Consider the following 15,449-nt stretch of genomic DNA (forward strand, 5'->3'; position numbering starts at 1 on the left):
GTGGTTTCCAGTACTTTCTGCATCCTTATGCCGTTTGTCATTGCTGATTCTTCCGCTATTAGGAGCAATTGTCCCCCACAAAGTCCAAGAGAGGGTCCTAACCTCTGTCCGCTTCTCTGCTGTCGGCTGTTGGCAGAATGAGTACGATTTCGTACATAGGAGGTCTTCAGCTCTCCATTGCTTATAAGTCTTATTCATAATTTAAACCCGGGACCGAGGGCATTTTGATTACCAATAAAAGACGCTACCCCTAGGCTATGGCAAACGCAAGAATGTTGAAACGCCCCCTTAGAAAAATTTATGAATGATTGTGCTGGTAAACCCCTTAAGTTATTTGATTTTGAAACAGCTGAATAAAACTAAACGTTCTCAGATATTTCTCGCTTTACTTATTCTGATCATCACTAAACTGACACACAATAGTTTTAGCGCAACGCAATCTGACTTTTAATAATCCCTACAAAAGAATGGACCTGACTAACAATAACCTATACCTTTCATGAATCACTTACCTCACAAAAATCTTCATTACTCGAACTACTGCAATACAGCGAGCGCCAATAAGGCCAGCTAAATAAAAGATTCTAACTACTGAAGTCATTAACTACTGATAGGCATAGTTAGCAAACGAAAGATTTTGATAAAGAACAGACAATGTATTTACCTTAATAGTGTTCAAAAGTCATTATATATATATATATATATATATATATATATATATATATATATATATATATATATATATATATATATATTAGTTCATGACATCCAGTCTTACAAATTTACTGTCTCTGATGGGCACACGTCCAGACCATCCGCTCTCAAAACTCTGCCATCTCTCTCCCCACATCCACCACTGCTGGCGGCTCACCTCCAACTCCGCAACGCTACCAGCTGTTAACAGCCAACTGCCCAACACTACAATAGCAAATTCCAACAATGCAAGGCACTGTCAGTGATTTTCATATAGAGCGCTACATGGCGTTACCAACATATAACATAAACAGCCTACTTACAATGTGACTGTTAACATTCCAAGATGAAGCAGCCAGCTCCTGATGTTGCTGACAGACTTTACTGTCAAAGCTGTCGAAAGTTGCAAGCCTATGTCTAAATATGTGTACACCTTGCACCTTCGCACTATCTGATACCTGCAGGGTGGCTTCCTCCCACTAAAGTTCACGTCCCTGGTGAGCTGTAGGTATAAGCCTGGGGCAGCTAGCTGCCGACTACACTGTCGCTGTCAACTGCCCTGCGGGGGTATACATTGTTACTCAAGTTTTTTTATGTCCATCCTTTTGAATGAAGGTCTTGGGAACCAAGGCCGTTGACTATTATAGGAAAAAGAAACGCCTACAGCCGTCCTGATGTTCTTGTTTATTGAGTAGCTACAAGTACCGCCGAAACTGGTAGCTACACAATAAATAAAGTCACATCTACGGATGTAGGTGTTTCAAATTTTTTTACAATTCGTTTGTTGCTGCCCAGCACCCTGAGTGGACGTGTGCCTAAGTCTTCTGTCATGCAAGGAGCTGCAGATCTGCTTCTCCAGGTAAGGTGTGCTGTTAGCTGTCGCTAATGGAGCAGCCAAGTCGCTGTCACTAATGACCCACCACATTCCTGCAGCACTTTACGTGTGTGCTGCCTGCAGCATGCTCTGCCCTCCTGGAAGACAACCGTTGAAGCTAGCATGCTCCAGCAACTTTGGGCCACTGTTTCAGAGGGGCCATCGATTTCCTCTCCAGTTGCGATAACCAGGGATGCTCCTGACGTACGAGCTGTCAACTTCGTCCACCACCACAGGGGTCACGTCCTGACTTCTAAGAGGTACTTTCTTATTACCTTTTCCAACTAGCCACCTAATCTTCAATATTCTTCTGTAGCATCTTGTGTAAAAGTGTTCAAATTTCTTCTCATCTAAAATATTTATAGTTCATGTTTCACCTCGATGCAAGCCTGCATTCCACAAAAGTATTTTCAGAAAATACTTTCTTCTATATACCTTTGTCTTCCGTCTCAACAAATCTTTCTTTCTAAGAAATGTTGTTCGTATTGCCAGTTTGCATTTTGTATCCTAACTACTTCTATCAGTGCCAGATAGGAATGCTCCTCCAGTGCTTTGTGTCTCGCTTCCTAATCTAACACCGTCATTATCCCCTGATTTAACACGACTGCATTACATTATCCTTCTTATGCTTGTGTTGATAGCCCTGTTATAGCCGCTTTTCAGAACACTACCCATTCTCTTCCTCTAATCTTCGAAGCATCCATTATGACAGAATAAAACGACGTCGGCAAGCCTCAGAGTTTTCGACCCTTCTCCCTCAACTTCGATTCGTTTTGAAAGCTTCTCTGTCATGCTTATGAATGACATATATTTAATAGAAATATTGCTTCCACGTTTCAGCCATTTTTGTTCCATTAATAGTGGCTTGATTCATGAGCTGTGGGTAATTATACGGTTGCTTCTCTTTCGTATAATGGTTTCTTTAGTTTTCGTAGAGATGGCACGTATCTCATCTGTATTCTCTTTAGGCTGCTTCTATTGTTGTGTTTTCCTCCTTCACCGCTGTTATGTGAAAACACAATGCACTTATCTCTACACACAGTGACGGTGAAATATTAACCACTTTGGGAAGACGGTGCTGCGTTGACGTAATGACAAGGTGTCCCCTGACCCAACGTCACAAGCCACTTGACGGCTGTTGTCGAGCGACTCCGGCAGCTGGTGAACTCCTCCCGGTAACATGGTTCTTAGCGCAGGCGACAGCTGTGGGCGACAGAGTGGCGTGGTGAGGTGGTGGTGGGGGGGGGGGGGGGGAGTGGGGGGGGGGGGGAGAAGATGAGCCGGGTCGCGCCCCTTGCGCCCTGTTTCTTGTTTCTCTATTAACTCAAGAACGATGGCTGGCGCGTGACAGACTGACGTCTCGGCCACCTCCGGGCTACGGCTCCACCAGCGCCTGTCTGCACCACACAATATTCTGTTCCGCAAATCAATAACTGCTGGTATCAGACCTCTAGCTACTGCTAACAAATGTGTATTTCTGGTACATTACTTTTCAACTAGTTGCTGAACTGGCAAGCCAATAGTGCAAAAAGTCTCTCACCTCCAAGGGACGTCACGCTGACACCGAGTATCTTAACATCTAATTCAACATGCTACTTACACTGAGGTGATGGAAGTCATGGGATACCCCCTATGATCATGTCGGACGTAGTTTTGCCCAGCGAAATGCAACAATTCGACGTGTCATGGGCTCAACACGGCGTTTGAAGTTCCCCGCAGATATATTCAGCCACGCTGCTTTTGTAGGCCTCCATAAGTGCGAAAGTGCTGCCTGTGTAATAGTTTGTGCAAGAACTGAATTCACGAGGGCTATTCAGAAAGTAGGAAACGTTTCCGACTGACGCCGCTAGGAGCTCGCCGATCACGTATATTTTTGTATGTGCGTGCTCGGCAGCTCAGTCGGCATCCATCCGTGACAGCGGGAACGTCTCTGCGCGTCTGGTTTTTTTGATATTCGAATTTGAAATGTGCACTGATCCCGCCAGTAGTGAGGTGCGGTCTGTGATACAGTTTTTTTGGCAAAAAACATAAAACCTATAGAAATTTATCGTTAACTGTGCGAAGTGTACGGGAACAACGTAATGAGTGAATGTTCCGTCTGGAAATAGTGCATTCGGTTTAAAAATGGCCGAACCAACGTTCATGATGAAGAGAAGAGTGGACGCTAGAGCATTGCGACTGACGATCTTCTCACTAAAGTTGATGAAACGATTCGTGAAAACTGTCGCTTCACAGTAACGGAGCTTTCGCTTTCTTTTCCACAAGTTTCGCGAACTTTGTTGTTTGAAATTGTCACTCAAAAGCTAAGCTACCACAAATTTTGTGCACGATGGATGCCCAAAATGCTTACAGAGCTCCATAAAGAACGGGCGAATGGGGGCAACCATGACCTTTCTGGAGGTCTACCAGAAACATAGTGATTCATTACTGGATCGAATCGTAACTGGTGACGAGACATTGGTGAAACACGTCACCTGCGAGACAAAATTGCAGTCCATAGAGTGGGGCCACACAAGGTCGCCCCAACAAACATGAAAATGTTTGTAAATTATGTCAGCAAGGAAGTTCTGTGATAGGCAAGTTATGCTTCTTATTGATTATCTCGAACGTGGAGCAACCGTAAATTCTGGCCGGTCGAACTTTACTGAGCCTTAGAAGAAGTCTTTCAAAGCTTGCCCACCACTATGATAAGTGCCTCACTGTGTTTGGTGACCATGTGGAAAAGTTGTATGTCAGCCTCTCTTTAAGATGTATATAATAAAATGTATTTCTTGTACTTAGTATTTTCTTAATACCAAAACGTTCCTACTTTAGAAATAGCCCATTTCAATTTTCGATGGGATTCACGTAGGGAGATCTGGACGACCAATTCATTTTGCTCGAATTGTCCAGAATGTTCTTCAAACTGATCGCGAAGAGTTGTGGCATTGTAATCCATAAAAATGAGATTTCTAAATGTCAGCAATGGTCCCCAAGTAGCCGACTATAACAATTTAAAATCAAGGAGAGGTTAATTTGGACCAGGGTACAAAACCCATATCAAGTACACACAGCCAACATCATTACGGAGCCATCACTAGCTTGCACAGTGGCTTGATGACAACCTGTTTAGTAGCATAAGTGACCGAAGATGGAGGGCGCCAAGAGAGGGCTCTTGCCTCCGCCCTGGAGTACAGAGTTTTTATTCATAACAAAGTTCTCACACACTTGTAATTTTCTCTCGTTTAGCCAACTGTAACGTTATGTGGCTGATCGCAGTGAAATAATATAAGGCGGAGGGAAAAAAGAAAAAAGTGCCCGAGCACAGACTGCTTGCCAATGAAGCAGGATTTGTTAACCGCTACGAGCAGAATAGATAAACATGTAATAATTGGGCAGTGAGGAAATAGCAAATAAGCTAATGCAAACAACTACTTCGAAACACTAGATGACAACTGGTAGGCGATAAAGAGCAGTCGAACACTCGGGGCCAATTTTTCGTGCGCCGCCATGTACCACTCAAATATTATTGTAGAAGTTGTCATACTCTCTTTACAAAATGTGACACCAGACACTCGATTATGGAAAGCGGATTTCATTCGGTTCTAGGTCGGTCTGCCTTCCATAACAATGAACACGCTCTTTTATCTTGAATCGAAAAGAGACGGGAAATGGCCACTCGTGTGTGTAACAACAAAAAAATCTTGCCTTTGTTCAAGTATTTCTTCCGCTGTTTATCGAAATAGTGAAGTAAGCTGATATGCCATTTTCCTACCTGAAAAGATGTATGTATTTTATACCACATTATTTTATGTAATGTACGTAATTATAAAATAAATTCTAACTACCGGTCAGGGACGCTGAATAGAATACGAAAATAACCAGAAATTAAGAGTTGAAGAAAGGTTTGGAACAGACCTAGAATTGGCATGCGCAGCGAACGAAACGAACAACTCTATACTCCACTAACTATGAGCAGTCGGCAGTGGAAATGCGACGAGTGGCCACAGGAAGAAGGTCGAGTCGGCCCAAGCGAGATGGGAGCGGGACAGAGGCTGGAACGAGACCGGCTGTCGTGCCTTTAAGGAACGAGACCAACTGTTTCCCGTTCCCGGAAACTATAAGTGGAAAGCCGCGACCAAATTGAACTATGAAACACCGTTCCTTTGAATTCGTTCATCGCTCGTTCCGTTCATCTTGATGAATCGTTCCTTTGGACCCGTTAGTTCGCAAACCATCCATCTCTATTACCAACTGAAATCGGGACTCATGCTAACCGGGACACGATTTTTCAGTCGTAAGGGTGGCAACCTATCTGGTCACGAGCCCAGGAGAGGCGCTGCTGGAGATGTTGCAGTAAGCAAATTCACCCATAGCTCATTAACGCCAAATCTGGTCACACTGTCCGAACGGATATATTCTTCATACATCCCACATTGATTTCTGCGGTTAATTCACGCGGTATTGCTAGTCTGTTAGAACTCACAACTCTAAGCAAACGCCACTCCTCTCTGTGGTTAAGAGAAGGCCGATGGCCACTGCGTTGTATGTCTCTGTGAGTCTGACTCTGCGAGTCTCAGAATATGGAATTCCCTAATGACAGATATTCCTAATAGAATTACCTGTGAGTGGAGCTCCAATTATCATTACTCTTTCAAAGTCTGTTAATTCCTTCCTGTGGTCATAACCACATCGGAAACCTTGTACGTTGGGCATGTCATTTAGATTTTTGTAAGTTATAGATGTGCACGTCAGAGAGCTAGAGAGAGGAAGTTGTATACTGAACAATTTTTGGTCTTCCTGTGGTACAGTCCTTGCCTCTGTGGAGTCTGATACATTCTTAGGTGAAGTGTGGCAGGCGCATTGTTAACTTGTGAATGTATCTGTTCGAGGATGAAAGATTTATCACAAAGGATAGCGAGGATGAATATGTTGTAAATACTTGAAGAGGAGAAGAATGTAAATTTCTAATAATGTTATTATTTTATTATTATGTTATTATTATTCAAGAAGTTTGAGGTAAGACTTTAGCACTGTGCAGCTAATTTGTTAGATTAGTTATTGTCAGCTAGTTAACTTGCTCAAAGCTTAGTGAAAGACTATCTCACTTCCCTGAACCATACATTAAGATATAAACTTATTAAGCTCTTAGGTTTTTATAGAAAGTCTCAGTTAACATTGTAGCCTTTTAAAATCATTGTTCAGACCAATGTAATGTGTTAAGGTCACACAAACTTTACTCTGTCTTTCTGAATACATACTTCAATATAAAGTCGTAGTCTTGGAATATCAAGTCATAGCATAGTTACTCTCCTCATTCCTCTGTTTCAAGAAAGGTTATTGTTTTTGCATTACCACACTGCAGCAAGGGGCATTCAACAGTTTCAATATTTATTTAAAAACAGAAACCTAGCTTAGTCGCTGCCTGCTTGATTTTTGCTGTTGTGCTTTCGAGGAATGTGGAACGCTGTTGTCAAGATGCGATCTAATTGGAAATTTTGATTAGAGCCAGATAACTGTCTTACTTCAGTTGCGCATTTAATATAAAGAGAAGCTTTGTAGAGACCAGTTACTGTTCAATTCCAATTATGTACAGTTTAACCTAGGGTTAGCACATGATTTTAATTGGATAACAGTTTGTTGGTACATTGTTTTAGTAGTATGCTGATTTTTATAGACCGGCAGATAAAGTTGAGGTGGATTCTATACAGAAATTAATATAGTGGGGAAGCTACAATCTTTTACACGATTCAAATGAGTATGAATGACTGCTCTGCCAATGCACTGCCTTTTTATACTTCGGGTGCGAGACGCTGCTGCCAACTGTGTATTTGCATATCGCTATTCCATGGCTTGTGTCATCTTAATGTATTCTTGCAGGAGGCGTGCGGCTATATGATCCGAAGTACGCAGTCACAATTTAGTCGATACAAATATAGGTTGTGTCCATATTCCGTCATTATTACGGCTTGAACACTGCTGGAGACATTTTCAAAAAGGTGTCTGCATGTTTCTGGGGGAATAGCAGCCCATTCGTCCTCAGAGGCGTAAACCAAATAAGGTAGTTACGTATGTTGAACGCTAGAGTCTAGAGCGAAGACGGCGTTCGAACTCATGTCGAAGGTACTCCAATGTTTTCAGGTCGGGACTCTGGCCAGGTCAGTACATTTCAGCGATGTTATTGCCCACAGACTATTGTGTCACAGAGTTTGGTTCATGTCAGGATATATTGTGAAGCTGATACAATCATCGTCTCCAAAGTACTGTGAACTGTAACCATTACGGAAAGCTATCAAATCTCATGTTATTGCATTTAGTGTTTTCTTAAGCGCAATGAGGGGACCACAATCCTACTACGACAAACGCTACTGCAGCATCCCTTTTCCTAGACTTTATTTGTCGCACTGCACTTGACGGCAACTAATGTTTTCCAGGGATTCGTCAAACCCAAACGCTGCCATCGCATTTGCTACAAGTTATAGCGTCATTTGTTACGCCAAACCACTCGTTTCCAGTCTCCCAATGTCCAGTACTGTCGATCTCTATACCTCCCGAAGCATCTCTTAGCTCTGCTTACAGACATGTCTCGCTTATGAGGAACTGCACGATCATTATATTCCATTATACTTAACTCCGTAGGCCAGTCATAGTGCTAGCTGGACTGATGGTAACATTTTGTAACTTACATATGATTACTTTCACGGTTTTAATGCGATTTTTTACAAGCACTCTCCGCAATGCCCGACGATCTATGTCCGTTAGTGCATGTTGCCTGTGTGGTTTTGGTTCAGTTGTGGTTGTTCCTTCGTGTTTCCGATGAGCTAAACATTATGCTTTATTCTTGGTTGCTAAAAGTTTTTTCTTTACTTCTACCTTTTCATGGCGCGTTTCGGGTTATCCCATCTTCAGATTCTTCTTAGGTATACAATGTAAAACGAAAGAGAAGTACACCTTACAATGAAGCAGTGAAGCCAAATTACGTACTTTCAACATAGGTCACTTATAATCATTCCATTACAGTATCACGCTCACGCTTGGGCAGTACAGTATGTTACTACATAAACAATCTTTGCCACTATCCGCAGTTAGTGACGGTACCAAAATGCCTATACTTCTCTGGAAGGACATGACCGACAGCAGGCTCTCCGGAAACACATGACCAACAGTAGGCTCTGGCAGCTGTAGAAGGGTTGAAATGTCCCAGATGGATTCGTTCCTCCAGTAACAACCGATGGCTAGCACACGCTCACAGTCACTGAGCTCTTCTGACAGAGCCTTTCTGCTGTTACTGCTTCCCCAATGATAACACAGTACTCTCCTCCTAGTCTTATACCTGCTGGTTCTCCTCTCATGACGCCTAGTGCCCTATTCCGCCCTACACGGAGGAGTCGGAATTCTTTTCATCAGATAGTGCAGGAATACTGAGCATGTCCTTAACACCGCGTTTTGGCGGATATCACAAACGTCGGCTTGTTTTGATTCTGTTTATTTAAACGTTTAAAGCGTGGTTCATCTTCAGAATATCTGCTAAAAACGTCAAAAGTGTCTTTGGAGTACAGCTTGTAGGTTAATCAGTAAGCAAACATATTTAAATTAATTATCAATCTAATTTATACCAGATGCAAGAATATGATACCAAATCTGACGTAAAATGATATCAGCAGTAACGCTGAAGCCCAGTTGACGGCTTACTGCCCTTACAAAACAAGCTACAAAAACATTCTACGACGTGACATTGTCGTAATATTGTTAGGACCTTGAATTAAAACTCAAAGAGCAATTATTAAGAAAATCACCATGAGGAACAAGTGAAAAAGGATAAAAAAATCAATGAATCTTTTTGCGGAAAATTGAGAATCTCAGTTAAAAGTTTGTAAACAAACATACACCGTTAAGACTTGCAATATCATCAAGGGAAGATGGGCACGGAATGGAAGTAGGACAGAGATGACATTTCGGAAGCACATGAAGCGATTCAACATAATACAAATGAGAATCAGCACTGAGAAACATAAAAGTAGAGGAAAGACACTCTGTGAGTCCGCTAGATAAAGCAGGACCCGAAGCACAGAGTGCAGTGAAATTTCTTCAGTATCTTCCGGGTGGATGGGAACGGGCGAATATACACCAAAAATGGCAGTGGTGGGGGGGGGGGAGGGGGGTGGAAGAGAAGCATAGGGAAGTTGGGAGAGATATCTTTATTGACTTATAATGCTACTGTAGTATAAAGAGTCAAAGTACACTAACCTATGTTAACAATTTATAAGTTTATTATAAGACATTACCTGGAAACTTTTCAAAAACAAAAAAAAGCATTGAAGAACAGTTATAATATGTAACGGACCTAATGAGAGAGAGTCCGTTCCATATAAAAAAGGGAAACGAAATGCATTTCCAAATACCGTTAAAAGAATTAAAACATTTTAAATTAATGCAGTAATTCACGAAGTTAAAAACAAGGTATCGCTATGTGTATATATATATATATATATATATATATATATATATATATATATATATATATATATATATATATATCACTTAATAATTAATAAGGTCAAAGCAAATTATTTTACGGTGGAGGTCGTTGATTGATATAAAGTCAGACAACAGAAGTCACCCTTCAATGTCAAGTCCTACACCCACAATATGAGCTTCGGGAGATCACATGCTGGAAATCTACACAGCAGCTCATGGTAAGGTTACAGTGGAGGTGGCTTGCAGTCACCTTCCTACGAACTGATATGATGGGCTAAATGGTGCCTGCATCGTATAACTGGCTATGATGCGTGGTTTGAACCGCGTAATATTGGATTTGTGTTGTTGTGGAAGAAAGGGTGAAATCCGATGCCCGTACTTAGCCTACTCCTTCCGAATAGCACCAAGGGAGCCGCCGAGCAAAACGTCCACATCCGAAGGATGGATCAACATTAAGAGCGTCACATCCTCTCATTTTACGGGACGCTGCGGACAGGTTTGGGATTGCCCCCAGGACATTGTCGAAAAAAGTGGTGACATGGAACTTTACGCCACCACATTTTCTCCCATAGCCGGCCAAATAGATGCAGTGTAAAGTTCATGGACCTCTAGGAAACGAACCAGATGGCCTCGGAGTGTGCGTTAGCGACCTCGGTTACAGAGGCTAGTAAGTATTCCTATATATGATTACATAAAGCTAAGAATACACCTAATGGGAAAGAGACCAAACAGCGAGGTCATTGGTCTCATCAGATTAGGGAAGGATGGAAAACCTAAATCATGATGGCCAGACGCGGGTTGAACCAATGTGAGTCCAGTGTGCTAACCCCTGCGCCATGTCTCCCGGTAATACAACTAGGACAGAAGTAGATGATACAGAAAGGCCACACACACAATGAGACCTGACCAATGTCTGCAAGACCAAATGTATTGGACACATTTCTACGGCTGGTGGACTCTATGAGAATTCGAAGACTAATACACCAAATCTAAACTTACACAAGCCATCTTTTGCCAGGTTGGGAACCAGAACGTAGGCTTCATTAGTTATGATAACATATCAGCCATAAGTGTGAGATCGATTGCTAGGTTTCATTCGACGATCTAAATGAAGGCAAGCCACAGTGTGCCAATCTTCTCGCGTGCCGTGGACCAAGTCCTGGCCTCTCTCTCGGCTTTGTTCTGTCCATCTCTAAAGTACGTGGAACAGCAGGATATTGAATTGGGTGTTGTGCTGTGGCATTTCGTATTTCCTCACCACCTACACCTTTAGGTAATTAACTGTACCAGCATGTAACTGTCCAATGAAGATAGCAAACCATCATTTTGTAACTCCCGAATTTTTTGTTTTTATTTTCGCTAGATTGTGGCCGTATAGACCTCAAAAGAGTGGTGGAATAGTGACACTGTAATTTAGTTTAGTAAGCAGGTAAGATACGTATGTAATTAAAGTCAGAGTTACCTAAATCCTGACAAAAAAAGCAAAGACGTATGACACGAACATGAACATCTTGTTCATTGACGTCTTACTCATTGACAAATTATCAGAAGAACATGAAATAGTTACAAGTAACTAACGCTGGGAGACATTCGTGACAAGGAACCACTAGGTAGGTTACTACAATATCAGCATCAGTTTCCTCAATGTGATGACAGTGACTGCCGAAATTTGAGTTCGTAAATTTACGCATGCCTGAGAGGCGTCTTCCTCCTACTCAGTAACACTAACGTTTCCTAAGTACAATGTGACATACACACGCCGAATCGTTTTTTTTTTGTCTGCTGTCGGCGGCCACTTTGTCGGACGATGACTGTAATTCCCTAAAAACTGCCTAGGGCAAACTTTATATCATGCTCCGGTTGGAGCTGCAAAGTGAAAAGGCTACTTCTGACACCGAATTCGGCGAGCAGAAGTCAAAGTGATAGCCTCACTAGAAGCGAAGTGTCCTCTTAGTTCTCCTTTCTTTCGTCGTAACATTCGCGCTTTCTTCAACAGCCAGACCTAGCCTCTCAAGAGCAGTCATCCGGTGACAAGAGATATTACTCTGCAGTCCATGCTGGCACTCTGACAAGAGTGAGAGGGAGTGATGAACGGGATTGTTCTTACACGACATAATCCACTGATGTGACACACATGATTAAATGAACTGCTGGGTTCCACACAATATCCTTGCGACGTAATGTGACTCTGTGTGCACTGACATGTGAGAGTCGCCGAAATAACAGTTTCACATAATCAAAGCGTTGTATTTCGCAAGTGCAAGAGTATACAGACGACAAGAGTCTGGACAGCATGTATCCAGTGAAAGTAGACATACAAGCAGTGAAGGCACGACACCGATGAAACATGCTTAACGATGACTTTAATGGTTTTATTTTAACATTTATGGTCATTCTACGCAGCTGCCTCCATCTAGCCAAACACAGTGCAACAACGTATCATTTAACGCGCAGACCTCAGTGAATTAAGAACTTTTGAGTTGTCAGTAAGTTATCCCTCAGAAAAAATTACGAACAGTTTCATTTTGTGTTTGTAACATATTTCTGTCTTAAATGCGCCACCTAAATTTGCAATAAATTTACTTTAACATTAACTGAGTAAGAAGTATGTAAACACAGTGTTGGTCCAATTATTCATGTTTTGCGTGACCTTGAAATAGCTGTCCCATTCTTGATAGTGAACGTGTCTTTCCGCATAACTGTGACTGAGTTGGGTTTCTCACCTCAGAAATTATTCCTGTCACGTTATTATGGATTCAGACTGATGACTGTTGAGAGTTTATTTACTTGTGTTATGGGACGCACCACTCCTCTTGGTTCCCTCTGAGCGAGAACTGGCATGTTGCTATGATATGAAGTGTCAGTTGCTGCTTCATTGTGCTTTATTGGGCTCTCTCCTGAAAATCAGTGTAGGGATAGCTGGAAGCTATGCAATATTCATAGGTGTCTGCAAGACCAGTGGGGGCACCAGTACATCCTCGTTCACTGCTCAATTCTGGACATATATTTTTATTAGTGGAGAATTCTCATGTATTTATAGAACTGATTGTTTCGTCTGCTTTGATATTGTGTTTCCGAGCGTCGTAGGAAATACTGAGTGGACCGTGAATTTACTTGCAAAACCTTTTCTTAAGAATTTACTGTATTTACTAGCGATTCATCAAGAACATTAACACATTTCATCACACTATGTGGCCGTGTAAGTAGTTGCCAGTGGGTAACTGATGAAAAATTAATAAATATAAATTTTATTCCTAAAAGCCCTTTCTATGAACAGATTTAAAATTATAATCAGAAAGCACCATGTAAATATAAAGTTACAATTTATTCAGAGGCAGAAATAACATTTTTTTTTCATTATGAGCTTTCTGGCTGAGAACCTTGCCGCTCCCTTTTAACATGGCCGTAGTCAGGACCACTCACAAAAACCTCTGAAAGACTACACTGGTGCAAAACTGAACACACCAGATTACTTTAAACTAAAAATTTTAACAACTCACACAAACACATAAATATTCACCCCTTAAGAGAGATGGAAATGGTACAAATCACTCACATTAAAAATTACTTGCCACCGAAAGTACAACTTGTTTTTAAAAGAACTCTTACGGTGGAAGTGTAGCAACTTTGTATACTAAAATGACCATTTAAATAAAAATCCATGAAATGCAGTCTTACATAAAGTGTATAAACATGCTCTACATTACACATATACCGCCTCTCAAGATGATAGGTAAGATAAAAACATATTTCAGGAATTCGTCCTTTACACCTTAAGCAATAAATTAACACCGAATCCAACAAACATGACAGAGGCAGCCATTAACGTGCGGCAGATCGACAGACAGACAGAAAGACACTAACTGCCTAGCAAATGGGGACAGGAGACAGACGAGCAAGCTGGGGACAAGAGACTGAGCAAAAAAACAAGCAGAATTTAACAAGTAAATGAAACAACATATCACGCATCAACTTCTAATGAACTGAATTGTCTGGCGAGACCTGGCTCAGCACCCCCACATCGCTCTCCCGAACCGTCCGCTGCCAGCCGCTTCATCGGACGCAGGAAGGCGCGCCGATCTCCCATCTCACGGAGTCACAGCTCGCACCGGCCAGCCGATGTCGGTGGTTGACTCCACTTGGTCTCGTGTCGGCCGCGAAGCCACTACTCGTCGCTATTCGGCGCGGCCTACTGGACTGACGTGGCGACCTCACATGCGCCGACGCTCAAGACGGACAAGTCATCTTGTGTCCCAGTGCGGGACCGACCAACCGATCGATCGAACCGCCAATGCCCATTGCCTGAAGAAACTCGAGCAGACTGGCGGCCTAACACATACTAGCACTACGGATGACAGACAGAAACTGACTGCTCCACACTGACCTGGCTGACCAACTGACCAGACTCGCGCATCCTCACTCGGAGTAACCAACTGACCAACTGGCGATCTGCGCCCCTTCAAAATATGGTTCAAATGGCTCTGAACACTATGGGACTTAACATCTCTGGTCATCAGTCACCCAGAACTTAGAACTACTTAAACCTAACTAACCTAAGGACATCACACACATCCATGCCCGAGGTAGGATTCGAACCTGCTACCGTAGCACTCGCGCGGTTCCTGACTGAGCGCCTAGAATCGCTCGGCCACCACGGCCGGCCAGCACCCCTTAAATGCACGTGAACAGGCTACCTTTCCCTCCCCCCCCCCCCCCCCCCCCCCAGAGGGAGACACCAAAGCTCCGATTGCCACAGTGGGCCCCCGCCAGAAACGGAGTGCGAGTGCTTCACACAACACGCTACGGCGCTCTCTTCAAAACAGCAAATTTTACCATGGCTCACTGAGGTTTTGGGAATCGCTGCATAATTCAATTTATGCTCGGTGAAATTTCAGCAGCAGTAATGGATAGGCCAATTCATTCACCGAATATGCTGTCATCCCGAGCGCTTCTCAAACTCTGTTGTTCGATGCGGTCGCGCAATGTCATCCATATAAGCCCGGGTACTTGCAAGTAGGATACCATACGAACTTACTTGTGTATTTAGGTACTACATCTACCCTGGGAATCGAGAATTTCAACCAATTTTGGTTGTTATCGACATCGATACTGGCCAAATATTAATATATGTGACGCATATTCCATTGCACTTTACAATGAGGCGACAGACGACGTGGAATACCTCCTAATATCATGTCCTGTCTAATTTTTCCCGGTGTTGTGTTCTGCCCACTAGTCTAGTATAGGGTGCCTACGTCTCGTATCGCTAGACAACAATTCAAGCAAATTGTATTAATGAATTTTTATTACAATATGATAAATGACAATACTTAAGTTTGAGAAATGTAGAATGAGATGTCTGAGGGAAAGGGTCACATGTAACATAAGCAGTCGCTCCACTATATACAACTGCGAACACAAGTGA

The sequence above is a fragment of the Schistocerca gregaria genome, chromosome 7, assembly GCF_023897955.1.
Source record: "Schistocerca gregaria isolate iqSchGreg1 chromosome 7, iqSchGreg1.2, whole genome shotgun sequence".
Classification (NCBI taxonomy): Eukaryota; Metazoa; Arthropoda; class Insecta; order Orthoptera; family Acrididae; genus Schistocerca; species Schistocerca gregaria.